This window comes from Mirounga angustirostris, unplaced genomic scaffold, assembly GCF_029215605.1.
Source record: "Mirounga angustirostris isolate CCGP_5_RB_7025 unplaced genomic scaffold, mMirAng1.0.hap1 SCAF_15, whole genome shotgun sequence".
NCBI classification, from domain to species: Eukaryota; Metazoa; Chordata; class Mammalia; order Carnivora; family Phocidae; genus Mirounga; species Mirounga angustirostris.
The window spans coordinates 75,613,630-75,624,682 of NW_026991723.1; the positions used below are offsets into that span (position 1 = coordinate 75,613,630).

The 11,053-nt window shown below is 40.1% G+C and overlaps 1 long non-coding RNA gene and 1 pseudogene across 1 annotated transcript in view; one reads left to right on the top strand and one right to left on the bottom strand.

Annotated features, from left to right (window-relative positions):
- The window catches only part of LOC135362703 (uncharacterized), a 66,142-nt gene extending 61,015 nt beyond the window's left edge, over positions 1-5,127 (top strand). Inside the window, exon 3 of the long non-coding RNA XR_010407694.1 lies at positions 4,364-5,127. This is a non-coding gene — a long non-coding RNA (uncharacterized LOC135362703). The remainder of the gene's footprint in view (positions 1-4,363) is intronic.
- Positions 3,059-3,166, bottom strand: LOC123850356 (U2 spliceosomal RNA; annotated as a pseudogene).
- Positions 5,128-11,053: the final 5,926 nt, after the last annotated feature.

An 11,053-nucleotide genomic window follows, 5' to 3' on the forward strand; every position in this document is an offset into this window, starting at 1 on the left:
AAATAAAACAACAATGTCAACTCTTAGGAGGACAGTAACTTTTTTTTCTTCTGATGCCCACTTCAGCTTTATTGAGGTATAACTGACAAATAAAATTGTGTATATCTAAACTATAAAGTGTGATTATTTGATATACATATACATTGTTAAGTGATTACAACAATCAAGTTAACTAACACACATATCACTTTGTATAGTTACCCTTGTGTGTGTGTGTGTGTGTGTGTGTGTATGTGTGTGGTGAGGACACTTAGAGAGAACACTTAACCAATTTCAAGTATACAATATATTATTATTAACTATAGTCACCATGCTGTAAATTAAGTCCCCAGAATTGAATCGTCTTATAACTGGAAGTGTGTACCCTGTAACCAACATCTCCCCATTTCACTACCCCATACTCCTAGCAACCATCAATCTACTCTATTTCTTTGAATTCAACATTTTTTTGGATTTTGTCTTTTAGATTCTAAATATAAGTAGATTATATAGTATTTGTCTTCCTCTGGTTTATTTCACTTAGCATAACGTCTTCCAGTTTCATCCATGTGATTGCAAATGCAGGATTTCCTCCTTTCTCATGGCTGAATAATATTCCATTATATATAATATATATGACATATTTTGTGATACCATATTAATATGTTATATAAATAAATAATTTTATATATATCTATAATATTATATATATAATGTATCACAGTTTCCTCATCCATTCATGGACACTTAGATTGTTTTTATATCTTGGCTATTATAAATAATGCTGCAGTAAACATGAGTGCAGATTTCTCTTTGGGATACTGATTTTGTTTCCTTCAGATATATATCAAGAAGTGAGATTGCTGGATCATGTAGTTCTATGATTAATTTTTTGAGGAATGTCCATACTCTTTTCCATAATGACTGTATCAATTTACATATTACATAAGTGAAGAAACATGAAATATACATAGATAGAAATATTCAATCTATTAAAGATACTGATTCTCTCCAAATTAATAGATTTAATGCAATACCAATCAACATCTCTGTAGGATTTTCTTTTGTGTGTGTGTGTGTGTGCGTGTGTGTAACTGACAAGGTAATACTGCAATTTATATTAAAAGACAAGGAGAAACTAAGAAATTTCCGAAAAAGACAAACAAGACAAGGGAACTTGCCTAGGCATAGAGTATGATTTGTTTGAAGTTACAGGAATTAAGGCACTTCAGATTGCTGCAGGCATAGACAAACCAATGGAATCAAATAGAAAGCTAAGTGATGGGACAGGCATTTATACAAATAGAGCTACCCTAGGACCCAGCAATTGCACTACTGGGTATTTACCCCAAAGATACAAATGCAGGGATCTGAAGGGGTACGTACACTCCGATGTTTATAGCAGCAGTGTCCACAATAGCCAAACTATGGAAAGAGCCAAGATGTCCATCAACAGATGAATAGATAAAGAAGATGTGGTATATATATATATATATATATATATATATATATATACACAATGGAATATTATGCAGCCATCAAAAGGAATGAGATCTTGCCATTTGCAACGACGTGGATGGAACTGGAGGGTATTATGCTGAGTGAAATAAGTCAAACAGAGAAAGACATGTATCGTGTGACCTCACTGATATGAGGAATTTTTATTCTCAGGAAACAAACTGAGGGTTGCTGGAGTGGTGGGGGTGGGAGGGACGGGTGGCTGGGTGATAGACACTGGGGAGGGTATGTGCCATGGTGAGCGCTGTGAATTGTGTAAGACTGTTGAATCACAGACCTGTACCTCTGAAACAAATAATACATTATATGTTAAAAAAAAAAAAAAAGATAGCAGGAAGGGAAAAATGAAGGGGGGGAAATCGGAGGGGGAGATGAACCATGAGAGACTATGGACTCTGAGAAACAAACTGAGGGTTCTAGAAGGGAGAAGGGTGGGGGATGGGTTAGCCTGGTGATGGGTATTAAAGAGGGTACGTACTGAAAAAAAAAATTTCTCTAGTTTTTCTCATTAAAAAAAAAGTATATGACAAAAATGACATTGCAGAACAATGGAGGAAAGGATGGATAGTTAGTAAATGGGACTGGCTACTGGAAAAACAAAAGGACACATTTCCTTAGACTATATGTAAAAATCAATTAAAAATTTAAAATCTTAAAAAAGGGGAATATATATGTGACTTTGAAGTATAAAAATATGAAAAAAGATACATAAGTACAAATCAAAAAGGGAAAGATTGATAAAGCTAACTACATTTCTTAAATTAAGAATTTCTGTTCATCGGGGTGTCTGGGTGGCTCAGTCGTTAAGCGTCTGTCTGCCTTCGGCTCAGGTCATGATCTCAGGGTCCTGGGATTGAGTCCCGCTCCCTCTGTCTGCCACTCCCTCTGCTTGTACTCTCCCTCTCTCTCTTTCTGGCAAATAAATAAAATCTTAAAAAAAAAAAGAATTTCTATTCATCAACAGTCATCACAAAGAGAGTGAAAATACAAGCCACATGCTTGGAAAAGGTATCTGTGACATTTCACAGCAATAAAAAGTGTTAGTATCTAAAATATAAAGATTATAGAGCATGTAGCCACATATAACAATGAACAAAGATGTGGACAGGTATTTCATGAAAGCAGAAACACAACGAACAATAAACATTTTCAAAAATGCCTATTCTCATCATTTATAAAGGAGATGCCAAATAAAATAAAACAATTTCATTCCCTTGAGATTGGTGAAAAAAAAAAGCCTAACAATATTGATTGCTGTAAAGGGCATGGAGCGACAGAAACTCTCATATCATGCTAATGCAATTTAAATTGAACCAAACACATTGAAAATAAATTGGTGTCAGCCACCAAATTTTAAAAACCCTAAATTCAGCAATTATATTTCTAGGAATATAGCCTAGGAGAAACTTGCATGTGTATAGTACGAGGCATTCTATAAGAATGTTTCCAGCAACATTGATTTTACTAGTAATAAACCATGAAAATTTCAAATTCACATAGTCAGTAGAAGGGATACATTTTAATATAATTATTACACTGGAATATTATATGGCAGAAATAAAAAAAGTAAACAGTGCAAAATTCAACACAGATTAATTTAGATTCCATTTATTAAACTGATTAAGAACAGATACTACACTTGATCTTAGCCAAAAGGCCGAGAAGCGATTTTTTAGATTCCATTTATGTATAAAACAGGTACAGTAAACTGAGGCATACATTTGTAGAAAATCAAGTATAGAAAAACAAGGGATAGTTGATAAAAACAAAATTCAGAATAGTGGTTAACTCTGGAGGTTGGGAGAGGGATAATGGAATGCATATAGGGAATGGCACACAGCTTGAAAGGTTCTGTAATGTTCTCTTTTTGAAGCTGAGTGGAGTAAACATGGTTGTTTCCTTAGTACTCCTTTATCCTTTCTTTCTTTCTTTCTATCTATCTATCTATCTATCTATCTATCTATCTATCTATCTATCTATCATCATCATCATCATCTATCTACACACATTAGATATATATATATATATATATTTTGAGAGAGAGAGAGAGGTGGGGCCAGGAGAGGGAGAGGGAGAGAGAATCCCAAGCAGACTCCAAGCCTAGTGTGGAGCCCGATATGGGGCTTGATCTCACAACCCTGAGATCATGACCCAAGCTGAAATCAAGAAGCTACCCAGGTACCCCTAGATGTATATACCTGTATATAGGATATAGAACATTTCATAGGAAAAGAAAAAATTGAGTAGGAGCTTGCCAGCAAATAGAAAAATGATAAAGGAAAATACAGAAAAAAGTAGCATGAACAAAACACCAACATGTAAAAAGCATTTATGCACGTATGTACTTCTGAAGAATGACACCTAGTTCAAGTATATGTTCTTGAGCTTAAAGTTTCCGAGTCAGCTGAAAGCAGGTGAAGACATCGCTCATTAGATATGTGCCCCTTTGGGATAGTCAACTGAAGGTGAGTCCCCTTGTCTTGTTTCCCCTTCCCCAGATATCTAGGCATATATTAGGTACAATCCTTATACTCTGCTCTCAGGGGAAAGGGAACACCTTCAGAGGGGTGGAAGTGGTTGAGGGCCAAGGAGCTGTACTTCCTTTGAGGGAAGAACGTGAAGCAAGATAAAGAACAGCTTGCTCAGGTCGACATTAAATAATGTGTCACCAGTACTGACTGCCATGCTTGGCACACAGTTATGCTCAATAAATATTTGGGGGAATGAATGAATGAATGGAGCCTTTGACAATGAGGCATCCTGGGAACACGTCTCCTTTGTTAAGGCCGTCTTGTTCTCTTTTCTTTTTTTGGCCATTCTCACTGTGGCTAGAGAAACTTATAACTTTTTTCCCCTTTCCTTCCAGTAGCCAGTAGGGGTGGGAAGACTTGAAGAGTCCAAGACAAACTGTGAATGGCCTTGATTTCCAATGGTCCTCACAGAGTGCTGACAGATGTCTGACAGGAGAGCGAGATTGGAGAAGCTGCCAGCTGGGGCCAGGAGCCAACCTCCTTTTCTGAGGAAATCTCCATAGATGGTGGTGGATCAGATGCAACTGCATGCAAACCCTGGGCTCTTTCTTCCCTCTGCTTTACCCTTATTTGTCCGGCTCACATCTCCTTCCATCTCCTACCTGATCATTCTCTTTTGCTTATGCTTCTTAAATGAGCCCTTTATGTGCCTTTGCTTGGGTTAATTTCCTCTTGTACTCTTTGGACCATTATTTCTCCTCTTGGCCAGGAGGATACACAAGAAACTGAGGGCATGGCTGAGGCAACATGACTTGATATAAACCTCATGCTTTTGAGAGTTTAATTTTTCCTCCCATAGTGTAATTTCTCTCAATTTAGTTTCTTTTTTAAAAAAAAAATTATAAACAAATATAAAATGCAAGTTCCATAGAGTGGAAATTAAGAGAGATATAAAAGATAAAAGTATTAAAATCATCTAGAGAGGGGCGCCTGGGTGGCTCAGTCGGTTAAGCGGCTGACTCTTGATTTTAGCTCAGGTCATGGTCTCGGGGTCGTGAGACAGAGCCCCGAGTCAGGCTCTGAGCTCAGTGGGGAGGTCTGCTTGAGGATTCTCTCCCCCCGCCCCTCTCTAACCTTCTCCCCACTCGTGCTCTCTCTCTCTCCGTCTCTAAAATAAATAAATAAATGCTTTTTTAAAAAGTAAAATCATCCAGAGATTATAGTTGTTGCATGTATTTGGGGGTACTATTCTAGTTTCACTCTGTTTGATTTTTACTATTATTTTGCCTGTTGGAAATTAAGGGTACCACTCATTTAATATTCTCCTTTTCTAGGTTATAACAAGCATTGGAAAGAAAAACAAGGAGTCAAATGTGGAGCCAATAATAACAGAGAATTAACAATTTCTAACTCGTGGGTGTCCTTTCTAAGGCAAGATTAGAGAATGTGGCTGACATCTGATGTTAAAGAGAGGTCCTCCTAATGACCTGCTCACCACGCCTATGACTTCAGATCCAATGTGGGGAGAATTACATCTGACTGTACTCACCTAGTCAGCTGTATGGAAAATATTCCTGCCTCACAAACAAAGAATGGAAAGCAGAGGAAAAAGGGTCAGGAGTGGAACCTTGGGCTCATCTCTAGGAGGCTGACCCAAAGCACACTGGCAGGTGTTCTTAGCAGTTGGAAGCAGGAAATCCAAAGGGATCCAAGCTCTTCTTTCAAATCTATGAGGCAGAGATAGGTGACTATTTCCAAAGTTTGGAACAAAGTAGCCTCGTCCATTAGAACAAGTTTCAGTTTGTAGTAGGAAGGATCAAATTAAAACAGAAACCATACCAGTCATTTGAACAGAGACAATCTAATAGAGGGAATTAAGAAGGAAAAGGGAAAAAAAATAAATGAGATGATAAAGGAGTAACTGAAGGAAGTAGGTGCCAAGGTTTGAGGAACAAAGAGGAGGTTGGGATTATTCATACCTTGAAGCATAGAGAAGTGGTCTTGAGGGTGCTGGCCGGCTGGTATTGGGATATCAGGAGGTTGGAGAGGGAGCTTCATGGAGCTATGACTTTGATCTCCAAGAAGAACAGCCTGGCTGGAACTGGTCTTTCTAAGGGTACCTGACAGAACTGGTTCTTGGTGTGGGGGCAAGTCTGGAAGCTAGAGCTAACTGCTGCTACATGGGGAGGAGTCACCGCTAAAGCTAGGCTGGTGAGAAAAGTTAGCGGTCCAGAAGGAACAAGCCCCTTCACTCTCCTCCAGACCATGGCTGTTTCTAGAGCCTACTGGGAGGAGAAGTGGCAAAGGAGGGATGTGGTTTGCAAAGCCTAGACCGCAGAATCACAGTATGGAGCACAGAGCATGGTTTTGGAGCAAAGACTCACTTAAGAGATTGGGACACAGCCAATGGGCATGAAAGTCAGCGTTGCAGCCACTCTGCAGAAACAGGATGGACCCCCACCCAACATGTGGTTGAGATGTAGAGACTGAGGACATTACACACGCACACCAAGGATTTTGAAAAGGTTTCTTATTCATATAATCAACTTTCTGGAGGGAGCAGGGCAGGCTTCCCAGCTGGTCTGAAAATGAGCTCCAGAGTACAGGAAAAGGTGACTGGCACGGGTTTGTTATTGTGACCCAGGAGTGGGCTGGTGTAAGGCCCCCCGCTGTGTGAACAAGGCTTTGATTGGTTTGAATCTGCCAGTATGCCCACAGGAGGGGGCACTGGCTTTATTACCAACTTGCTCAGATGCGGAGCAGACAGGAACGAGGGAAGGCTGAGACTTAAGAGCCCCTGGCAAACATCAAAAAATGAAGTCAGATGCTTTATTACACTCAGAAAACAAAACAGCCACTTTTCCTCCTGAAAAGGCTGAAAGTGCATTATCCACATTGAGAACATTTATGGGTACATGATGGAATGCGAGAAGGGGACGATTCTCTCTTCTAGTACCCAACTCGAGTGGCTGCTGTATGTCGCATCTGGGAACATACACTCCTTACGTCATATATTCTGAACATCTATCAAGTAGAGGCTCTCTAACCACTTCTTAAATGACATTTTTGTTTCCAGAAAGAAAAAGCTACTAGTTTGAATAACTTTTCAGAGGGATTACTTACAAAACTTGAGAGCACTTCTTTAAAAAAATTTTTTTTTTAATTTATTCATTTGACAGAGAGAGAGAGAGAAAACACAAGCAGGCAGAGTAGCAGGCAGAAGGAGAGGGAGAAGCAGGCTCACCGCTGAGCAGGGAGCCTGACGTGGGGGGGGCTCAGTCCCAGGACGCTGGGATCATGACCTGAGCCGAAGGCAGTCGCTTAACCAACTGAGCCACCCAGGCACCCCTTGAGAGCACTTCTTTTTTTTTTTTTTTTAAGATTTTATTTATTTATTCCTGAGAGAGAGAGAGAGGCAGAGGGAGAAGCAGGCTCCCAAGGAGCAGGGAGCCCGATGCGGGACTTGATCCCAGGGCCCTGAGATCATGACCTGAGCCGAAGGCAGACGCTTAACCATCTGAGCCACCCAGGCGCCCTTGAGAGCACTTCTTAACTAATTAAATGTAACACCTGAATTCACTACACTCACCTTTATATTTTACATAAAGACTAGTTAAAATGGACTGAGATGAGCCAGGTTGGGTTTGTATATCACCTGAGTGCCTCTATCTTTTTATGCCTTTCTTTATTGGAGCCCGACCCTGGGTTCCACATAGGACTCGACCCCAGGACCCCAAGATCACAACCTGAGCTGAAGGCAGACACTCAACCAACTGAGCCACCCAGATGCCTCTTTTTTTATTCATCTTTAAGGCAACTTGACATAGCCTGCCTTCTTAATCCTCTTCCCTGAGATATTGTTATTTTTTTTCCCCCAGATGAAGTCTGCACTTCCTATTACAGACTCCCCTAGAATCCTGACTTCCTGTATTGGACACAACACTTGTATAATAATTTATTTATTTCTGCTGCCTGTGCTAGACCATAAGTCTAAACAAAAGCCATAACCATGTCTGATTTGTTGAACACTGTATCCCTAGCACCTAGCACAAGGAGTGGTACATGTCATAAACTCTCAAATCTGTGATGAGTTAAAAAAAAAAAAAAAGTACTGCAAAATTCCACTTACAAGGTGGTAAGAAGCATGATTTCAAGATAACTCACTTTTACATTTATGTAACTCAGTTGTCATTTGGATTTCCTGTCTGAACCTCCTCCTCCTTCCCCGCCAGTTCCATGACCTGTGCATTTCCATGGCTGTGGAAGTTAAAGGCCTATCCCACTACTCAACAGACACCCAGTGACTCATTCCTTGGGGCCTCATCTGCCTCCTGAGCTCCTTCTTTCTCTGGTCTCTGTTCTCTGATAATATGGGTGATGTCAATAGTCATGAGAAACTCAACCCTGTTTTCAGGAGCCACAAAATCTCTTTCACACAGGGCAACCATTGATCAGTGGAGTTAAGAGTTAGGATTCATATCAGATTAATTCAAGAAATGAAATAAAATACGCTAGTATCTCCATTTTTAAAATATCCTTCCACACTACCAAGGACATCCACTCATCTTTCCTGAACTATCTTTACTCTCTTAGCTTCTTTTACTCCAAAGAACCACAATCCATTCCTCCCCCATTTTTATGAGGAGCCATTTTGCCTTTTTTTTTTCCCTCCAAAATCCTGAAATCAGCAAACATCCAGACCCTAGGGATCTTGATTTCCATCACAGAGATGTATTAGGGAACTTCTGCCCAATAAAAGATAACTTACTCCCAAAGAGGAAACTGGTGCAAGTTATTAAAACAATAACATTTTGTTGGACTAGTTACATTTACATACATTACATCTAAAATCTGGGAACGTTTACATATGTGCAGCTCAGTAATTACTGCTCTCTCCTTCCATAAACCACTGAGGATGCCTATGTTATCATTTGGAGAAAGCAGAGCTGGCTGGCTTCTCTTTACCCTTTCAGAATGTGAATCACGGGCAAGGTCCAGAAAACCATGCCCTGAATGCCACAGCAACTTGTAAGAAGGGTGGTTGCAGAAGCATTGTGCTGAGAATTGCAAAAACAAAGAAGCACTGAAGAATGCAAGTGTAAAAGTCATTAATTTTCAAACCAATAAGGACTAGTTTGGAATTTAAAAAAGAAGATGTGAAATACAACAAATGTATGGGATACTTCCTCTAAGCACACCAGAACAACTTTGCCATATTTCCTGAACAATTGATGTAGGCGATTCAGGACAAGGTTTGTCTAAAAAAAAAAAAAAAGTTAGTATTTCATTGAAGTATAACATACAAACAAGAAAGTGCACAAATCACCAATGCCCAGCTAAATCCATTTTCACAAACTGCATGCATGCCTGTTACCAGCAGCCAGATGAGAGACAGAACATTGCCATCCACCTAGTAGTCTATGTTTTATGCCCTCCTAGTATGCTCCTCCAAGGGTAATCACTCTCCTGACTTCTGATACACAGCTTCTGATAAATTGATTTTGCCTGTTGTTGACCTTTATATTGATGGAATCATGAAGCATGCCCTCTTTGGGGTCTGACTTCCTTAGCTCAACATTACGTTTGTGAGATTCTTCCCTCCTATTTTTGTTTACTATTATCATCATTATTATTAATAATATTGGCTTCATAGTATAAATAGCATGTATTGAATCGCAACATTGAATTCCTTCTGTTGGAATATATTTATATTTTTTCTGTTTGCATTTTTCTCTTTTTATTTAAAAAAATTCAAAGCCACAGAAAACATAAATCATCTATAATCCCAACACACACACACACACACACACACACACACACACACACACCCTCCTGTCCTGGGAGTAGAACTGACTTCAGTTGTGTTCTGTTCTACAGGTTCTAAGTCCTAAATGACCTCTTCCTCCTCCTCCTCCTTCTCTCTCTCTCCTCACCATACTCCTTGGGCTATTCTCTGTTCAGTGAGATCCAGGATTATGAATGGTTCAACCTAGATCTCCCTATAGTTGGGTAATTGGAAGCTAAAAGAAAAAGCTTCCTTCTTCCACCAGGACCATATAGACTGAGGGACAATTTTACCATAGGAAAGGGGGTGCTGTTATCAGACAAAGGGGGTTGTACAATCAGAATGGATAGGAGAGAAATATGGTCACCACAGTACACCATGCCCACAGCACTTTATGGCTAGAGATGATGTCTTAGCTTGTGTCCCTACAATAACCCAATGAGTTAGAGACAGAAGCTTTTAGTCAGTTCCACACCTGATGTCTAGATCTGAGGGACGTCTCTTGTTTAATATAAATGCATTTTATCAGGATTTATGGAAAGCTTGACATGACTCCAATTCAGTTGGCTAGGAAGTCAAGCATGGCAGCATTATATCCACAGAAAGGAGTGGGATGAGCTGTGTATTATAGGACTGAAGCCCAAATAGATTAGCCAACCCAGGGCAGCACCCTCAGCATTGGCCTTGGAGGAGGCTCAATGCATGGACAGCTTCCCTGGATACCTATGTGCCAACAAGAGTGGGAGCCTGGGCTTGTCTACTGGAGACATGCATCCAGGCTTTCCAGCGGGCAGTGCTGCTAACTGTACACACGTCTGGCTACCCTTTCTCAATAGAGCTCTATCTCTGAGAGATGACAGCCTTGATTAGATATATGAAGGTGGGGAGAGAAGGAAGAATAATCAGTGTTTCCCTGGTATTACCATTTCTGGTAGCAGATAGTCCTTCATTGGTGCAATTATTGCTCAAGCTACTATTTGCCCACCTTTTCAGATAACCAGTTTAGGCTTTTCTTTTAATGGATGTTGTGTATCTTCTGGATGCAGAGAACTGGTAATATGTAGACCCCTTCAATACAGAGAGCTTTTGGTACTGGCTTGGAGATTTAAATCACTTAATTCCTGGGCATTTAGAGTGGAAGATTAAAATGGAATGAAAGTCCCTGCCACTGTGCTAATTTTAAGAACTGCGGGATCAGGGGTGCCTGGGCGGCTCAGTCATTTAAGCATCCAACTCTTGATTTCGGCTCAGGTCATGATCGCAGGGTCATGGGATCGAGCACCGTGTTGGGCTCTGCACT